We start from the raw sequence: 8,014 nt of genomic DNA, 5'->3' as shown, positions 1-8,014 counted from the left end.
GGATGTGCAAAGTGGAGACAGAAGGACATGTCTCAGAGAACCTGACTCTTGTAACCAGCCCTGTGACTGGGGTTGACAGGAAGCTCCTTGGAAATCCTCAGATGTTCTGGGCCATCCTAGGGAAGGCACTAGAGGCAGGGACAGGGTCCTGGGAGCCCTGCAATCCCCAGCAGTGGACCCTCCTCCATCCTGTGGGAGGAGCAAGGGCTGCAGGTGTGGACGGTAGAGATTCACACCCAACAGACATGCAGGGCTGCTTTGCTTTCTCCAGGAGGAACCAGGTCCTGGGGCCCATCGGAGAAGAAGGCCTTGACTCCTGAGGGGCCACCTCAGTAAATGAACATGTATTGAGTACCTATTGCGAACTAGGCACACCCCACAGGCCTGTTCACTAATTCTCACGACAACCTTGGAGGTAGGCAATCCATCTCCATCTTAAAAGTGGGAAACAGGCTCAGAGAGGTTGTGTGACTAGCCAAAGTTCACACAGCATGTGAGTGACTGAGTTGGGATTCAAACCTAGATTTCTCTGGCTCCTTTCGAATCCTGGTCACAAGGGATGAAAGTTTCGAAGTTGGAGAAAGTGTTTCATTTTCACCTTGAAGGGATGATTCTCCCATCCCTGAGTTCAAAGGGGCTCAGTTCCTCTTCCTACTGTCAGATTTCCCGGGATGAATCAAAAGCACTAAATTTATTGTGTTTAAAGCAACTTTTCCAGCATTCCAATAAAGGCCCTGATTTATAGCTGATGCGCTGTTTTAAACGCATTACGGATGATACGAATCCGGGCTGCAAGTGTACCTGGGAGAAGCTGTGCCGGGGAGAGCAGCAGTGAGATTAGACGCTGCACTACAAGACAGAGTGATGGATTAAGACCCAAACTGTAAATTTAGTGTGACTCACCAGGAAAAGTTGGGGGGCAGTAAATCCAAAGTGACAATCTGTATATGGTGTACCAATATTTGTCACTTTTATTATTCTTTGTAGATGGGTCATTATTTAAAAAAACAAACAAAAAAACATTGCTCAATAAAGCTTACAAATGAAAGTTTCTTCTGCTGAGGATATAGGCTAAACCTTAAATCCGGGCCACTATGTCAGATCACGGAGTATTACATAATGGAAATTTCTTCCCATCATGTTCAGAAACATTTCAAACTCAGGAAGTGTGGGCGGATCCTGGATGGTGCCCAGGGAGGCAGGGAAAGGTAGTGGCCAGGCCTCACAGTGGCAGAGCGCCACCCCCACCCACTCGGGCACCTTCATCAATACCGATGACGGTGACTGAAGGCTCTGACATTTCTCCTTGTCACTTATTCAAGGGGTTTCTGAGAGCAAAGGTGGCTGGAACCCAGGGCCTGCTGGCTCTTCTTTGCCTCGGGAGGTCTCTGTCTTGATCAGAGACCCTGGGGTAGATTGGATTATTGTTCCCAATTCTTCCCTCCCTGAAACGATGACACATCCATGCCCTCCATTCTGTGACTGTAGCACTTCCTGCTGTGGGGGGTCCATGTCCCTCCCGTTGACAGAAGCCTTGGCCATGGGATTTGCTTCAGCAGATACCACATGAGCAGAGGCTTGAAATGTGCTTGTGGTTCCAAAACAGTTACGTTACATGGAGCCAACCCATGCTACAGACCTGAGCCCAACTCACAGCATGGAACTAGGCCTGGCTGAGCCAAGGTCAGACATTCTCCAGCTGACCTGCAGACCCATGCACAAGAAAAATAAATATTTGTTGCTTTAAGTCACTGGGATGTTTCAGGTAGCTTGTTACACAGCATTATTGTAGCAAAAACTAACTGACACAGATGCTCAGCTGGGCCTAAAGTGCCGGATGAACCCACACGTCCTCCTCGATGCCCTGTGAGGGGCAGGGGACTGCCCCCGTCTTTTTGTCTTTCCTGGTCAAAGCTGACCCATTCTTCAACTGAAGTGGGTGTGACCAGTCCTTGTGGCACCAGGTGGTTTTCTAGACTCTGTGGGAGACAACTGCTCAGGGCCTCTACTCTGCCTTCCCCCAGACATCTGCTTCCCCACTTTCCCCACCTCCTTGAAGTTCTAGAAACGTCACTGTCTCAATCAGGGCTACTCTGATCACCATTTTACAAACTACTATGCTTATTGAGGTATAATCTCCATTCACTAAGAGGCACAGATTTTAAGTTTACAGTTCAGTGAGTTTTGACAAATACATCCAGGTGACCACCATCCAAACCGAGATACAGGACACTGCCCATATTTCTTTAAATTTCAAATTGTTTCCCTTTCCCCCTCCCCCTTTACTGCTCTATGTTTTCTTTTCCCGTACTACTCACCACCTTGTGCATCACTTACTGATTGCTATCTCGGTTTAGTTACCTATTATATCTTTACCCATTCACAATGTCATTGTTTACGGTCTTTCTCCCCAAAATAATGCAAGCTCCACAGGACAGAAATGGTTGTCTCTCTTGTTTCTAGATGTATCCCAAGAGCCTAGAATAGGGCCTGGCACATAGTAGGGTCTCAGTAAATCCACTTTGAATGAATGAGTCTCCACTGTGTAAATGAGGACAATGAGGCAGAGAGGGTGAGGAAGTGGCCCAAGAGAACACCATGAGTTGGTGGAGGAGCAAGGATTTGAACCCATGCAGTCTGGCTCCAGAGTGCTGTGTCTAGTCAGTGGTTCATGCTGCCTCTCAGGAATGGGAAGCATTACCTGGTTATCCTGGTCCCAGGTCCACTGGCAAAAGTTGCCATCTTGCCTCATCTAGTCACAGAGTATGTCTTCGATGATGGAGACATATTAAGGAAGCTTAGGTGGAGGCAGACTCGAAAAACAGTTGGAATTTGTTGGGGGAGATCTGTCCTACATACGAATCAAAGCTCCCATTTCAGCAAAATGCTGGCTTCTCAACTGAAATTAATAAAATTAATTAAAAAATAAAAAAATAAACTGCTGGCTTCACTTGGATGAAATGAAGTGAAAAGAGAAAAGCAATAGAATTAGAAAAATATGAACTAACGTGTGGATGATCTCCAGACCTCCCCCTCCCCCAAATCACTTTAAAGATGAGTTTATCATTTGGTGAAATCTCAAGCATGATTGGAAGAGGGCTGTTTGGGGGAAAGAGACAAGCGACTTAGTCCCAGCCCCCTAATCATATACGCCATGTGGGCAGCAGCCCACTCTGCCGCCCGGGCTCTGTCCTCCCAGGACACTCATGGGAAACCTGCTTCCCCTGAGGATGTGACTTTGTTGAGTATATTTCTGTTCCCCCAAATTCCAGCTTGTCAGATCTGGCAAGGGAGGTTCTTTGTCATAGTATTTTTAAAGAACTCTAGAAATGCTCTACCGAGGTTTCCCCATGGAGCCCAGACCTAGACCTGCTTACCAGATGTTATTAGAACCCAGCAGAGGCTTTTGGAGGTGGGAGGGGAAACGAGACAGAATTGGACGTCTAGTCAAAAAGCCATTCCATCTCTTTCTTTCCCTACATTGTAGATTGGCCAGTGTGTGATTGTCACATAGGGGCTCCCTGTGGACCACCGCTCACCCCCCAGCATTCATATTTTTGCATGGTCTGCTCCCATGATCATTGGGGGCTTGGCCATGGGACAGGGCATTTGGGAGAGAGTGTTTTCCCAGGACATCTCTCTAAGGAACAGGGAACTAGAGGGCTGTGTGACTCCCACCATTTCTGGAGCCCCCCACCCTACCTAACTACAAGCAGAAAATATCTTACAGACAAATGCGGGCACATCTGTCTGCTTGCCATCCCTCCCTCTGATGGGTTTCCCTGTTGATGGACGAGTGCCATCCAGGCATCACAGAATCAGACTCTTTGTTAATCTGCCTGTTAGGATCCCTTGCCTGCCCCCCCAAAATCAGGCATTTTTATACATTGCTGGCGGGAGCACAAAATGGTAGCACCCTCCCATGGAGGGAAATTCGATCAAAGCTAACAACACTTCTTGTATTTTCCCCTAACATAGCAGTCCCACTTCTAAGAAGCAAGCCTGAAGACACACTTTCAACAACATGACAGAAACACACCGGTAAGTCACTGCAGCGTTGTGTATAATAGGCACTCATACATCTGAGGGGGATGAAATGCCTGTGGTACATTCGCATAAAGGATACTAGGCAGTTGTTAAAAAAAATGAGGCTCTCTATGTACTAATTCAGAGTGATTTCCAGGATATATTGTTGAGTGAAAAAAGCAAGGTATGAAAAAGTATCTACTGTGAGGTTATTTTCTGTATAAGTAAGAAAGGAAAATAACTACATATACATATATATCTGCTGATTTTTGCAAACAGAAACATTGGAGGGTAGCCCCAAAATTAATGAAATTGGCTACCTACAGGGGGTGCAGGTAGATGGGGTACTTCTCTGACTAAACCTTTTTTGTACAGTTTTCACTTTTGTATCAAAAACTAACTCAACAAGTTTGGGAGGAATGATTAAGAAGATAAATAAATGAAACATACTATATATTAAACGGATAGCATAACCATATAGAAGAGAATCTTTTAAAAAGATAATCTGAGTTTTTTTTAATCCCCTCAAGCTTCTTTATTTGGTAAACCTAGGCCATTATAGGCATTTAATAAATGCTTGTAGGAGTGAATGAGAAAATGAGTGAATGAGTGAATGAATGACTCAAAGAAAAAAGCAGGAAGCTGAGAGTCCTACTCTCCCCTCAGGCCGTATATCTCTGCTCTGGTCACAATTTATGTAATTTAAGGTCTGTTAGGATCAACTTCATATTGCAAAAACAAGCCACGGGTTTTTTCTATGGCCCAAATGCCCATGTCCCTCCCCCAACAAGAGTCTGAACGCCCACCTTTCCTGGCTTCTTCCCACTCTCTGTCCTGTTGCCCCCACTTCCTCACCAATCTCCCATGGGAGACCTTCCTTAACAAAACACTTGCAGTTTTATTTGTTTGCGCGGGTTGCCATCACAAAGTACCACATACTGGGTGGCTTAACAGAAATGTATTGTCTCATGGTTCTGGAAGCTGGAAGTCTGCGATCAGGTACCAGCAGGGTTAGTTCCTGCTTCAAGCTCTCTCCTGGGCTTGTAGATGGCCGTCTTCTCCCTGTGTCCTCGTACCATCTTTGCTCTGTGCATGTCTCTGTGTCTACATTTCCCCCTTTTTATAAGGACACCAGTTGGATTAGGACCCATCCTAATGACCTCATCTCCACTGGACCATCTGTAAGGACCCTATTTCCCAATAAGGTCACGTTCACAGGTACTAGGGTTAGGACTTCAACAGCTTTTGGACAGACACATTTTAACTCATGACACTTGCATATGACCCTGGCTTAGACAAGGGCACTGCTCGTCTCCAGCTGGACAATTAGGAGGATTGATTATTAATATATATAAAGCATAAACCACAGTGCTGGGAACATAGTGAGGACATGGCTGCTGTCATCATCATCATTATTATTGTTAATTATTATTATTATCATCATCATATACTGAGGCACGGCCTCCACTCTCATGAATACCCTAGTGCTTGATCCTGAGCTGGTGCCACTCCAGTGGGGTGCCTACCAGTCATTTTTCCTCCTAGCCTCAATCATGGCTGCTTGCCAGGTCACCAGGCCCGTGGACCAAAGTGACAGATCTGGTTCTGTGTCTTCAAGCTTGGAAAGTGCCAAACCACTGCAGAAAAATGTGAGGCGAAGGAGGAAAACTCCCAATGCCACAAGGACAAAGTTTATCTCGGTTTTAGAATGCCAGCGGTCTCAAACTGTGTCGGAGATGTGGTCACAAAAGTTTCAACCCTCCAGGGCCTCCTCAGAATACTTACAACTGTGCACAGGATTTAGCATCAAGAAATGACCAAGGAGCAGGTGTGCATGCTGAGTTGGCACATATCAGGGCGTTAAAGGATCATAGTAGAAGGCTGGCACTATCCACACTGATCAGAGGTCTGCCGGGGACATCCTAGGAGGAGGGACAGAAAAAAGGTCTCCTTTTAGCACTGGCAACACACAGACCCATGGCCACTTTTTAGGGACCATGGGCCAGTGGTGGTCCAGGTCCACCCAGAAGGTGAGTGTCATGGCTCCACAATTCCTCTGGGGGCTTGAGAACCTTGGCCACGCTCCTGCTCAGATATCAAGCAATCATTTCAAAGGGGACACGAAGCAAGAGGCAGCCTGGTGCGTGGTAGGCAGGGCTGCAGCTCTCAGCTTAGTTCAAGGTACAGAGCTTCCACGTGCAGCCAAATGAAACAACCCATTTGTGCACGAAAGGAGAAGCCTCAGAAGAAAAACGCATGTCCCACTCTTGGCCTTGGCGATGCTTGACATTTCTGGGAAATGAATTTAGTGCACAAACCAACAATTCAAACCCTTGAGCCAAACAACCGATGCGAATAGAACCGGTGGGAGAAGAAACAACGTGAAGATGAAGCACATCCTAAAATAGTCACACCGTTTGCTGCTGTGTCCACGCAAGCAGAGGGAGGCAAGTTGTCAAGGGAGCGTCAATAAAACAGAAAAGGAGGTGGGAGCGAGGCCTGGCTACTGAGGGAAAGAGTCTGTGCGTATGGGCCGTGAGGGAGGAGGGGCTGTAGTTCTGTTTTATTCAGATTCTTGGTCTATACATTCCCTGCAAACTCTACATCCTACTTCCGGTCTCCCGAGGGCCTGGCCACACCATGCCGTGCCCATGGTGGCACAAGGCTGTCCCACAGACCCCTTCTCCTCAACATGTCCAACATGGACCTGTTCTCTCACCGACCCCCTCAACACACAAAACTCACTCCCCCCACCATTCCCCTCTCAGAGAGGGGTGGTTGCCCCCTTTCTCGTGCCCCCGTTCAGCCTGCACCCGCCATACCCTCCATGTGGAGGCAACAGTGGCTTGTGAGGACGGGGGCCGGCTTGGGGGCCAGTCTGCCAGGGTTCTCAGTTCAAGTCCCACTTCTCCCACTTACTATACGATCTTGAGCAAGTTCTTTTCTCTGAGCCTTTTCTATCACGTGGGAGTCTCAGCAGTGCCTACTTCCTATGGCGGGCGGGAGAATTCAGTGACTTCAAATTTGTAACGCCTAAGAGCTGTGCCTGGTCCACATTCAATACTCAGAAAACGTTGGCTGTCATTATTGTGTTAATATTCGTACTTCGTCACTCTCAAATGTGCCCTGTTTCCCTGCCCCCACTGTCTTTTCCTACAGAACTGCTCAGACCACCTGCCTGCTTCATTCTTCTTGTCTTCCCTTGCCCTCCCAGCAGCCAGCGATGGTCAGCCAGGGGGGACCCGGCTCCCGGCAGGGCCACCCCTACTCCCCATCTCAGAGGTTCCAGGGACAGCTCCTCCCCTCCCCTTAACACCGTGCCAGTCCTGCCTGGTCCCCAGACACTTTTCCCTGGGAGGCTGTCGTGTGTTGAATAAGCATCCCCCAAATTCACGTCCATCTAGAATCTCAGACTATGACCTTATTTGGAAACAGGGTCTTTTCAGACATCATCAAGTTGAGTTCACACTAGATCAGGGAGGACCCTAAATCCAGTGACTGGTGTCCCTATAAGAAGAAGAGATGACACAAAAGATACACACAGAGAAGGAGGCCATGTGCAGGCAGAGGCTGAGATTGGAGTGAGGCAGCCATGAGTCGGGGAATGCTAAGGCTGGCTGGCCGCCCCCAGAAGCTGGGAAAGGCATGAAGGAGCCTCCCCCAGAGACTTCAGAGGGAGCCTGGCCCTGCTGTGCCTTGATTTTGGACTTCTGGCCTCCAGAACGGTGAGAGAATACATTTCTATTGTTTTAAGCCACCAGTTCGTGGTAATTGGTCAGGGCCGCCCCGGGAAACCGATACAGATCCCACTCCACCTCACCCGGCAGCGCGAGCACCGATGGTCCTCATTAAAAACCATTTACAGCCAACAACGCAGGCGTCAAACCACGTCCCTGCTGACTAGCAGCCATAACATGACATTTTGTAGATGTTCAATTAAACTTGTATCGATTACAATTTTGTGATTTTTCTTTCATATTTCACAGCC

Source organism: Rhinolophus sinicus, linkage group LG10 (genome assembly GCF_036562045.2).
Source record: "Rhinolophus sinicus isolate RSC01 linkage group LG10, ASM3656204v1, whole genome shotgun sequence".
NCBI classification, from domain to species: domain Eukaryota; kingdom Metazoa; phylum Chordata; class Mammalia; order Chiroptera; family Rhinolophidae; genus Rhinolophus; species Rhinolophus sinicus.
This window is presented reverse-complemented; position numbering follows the sequence as displayed.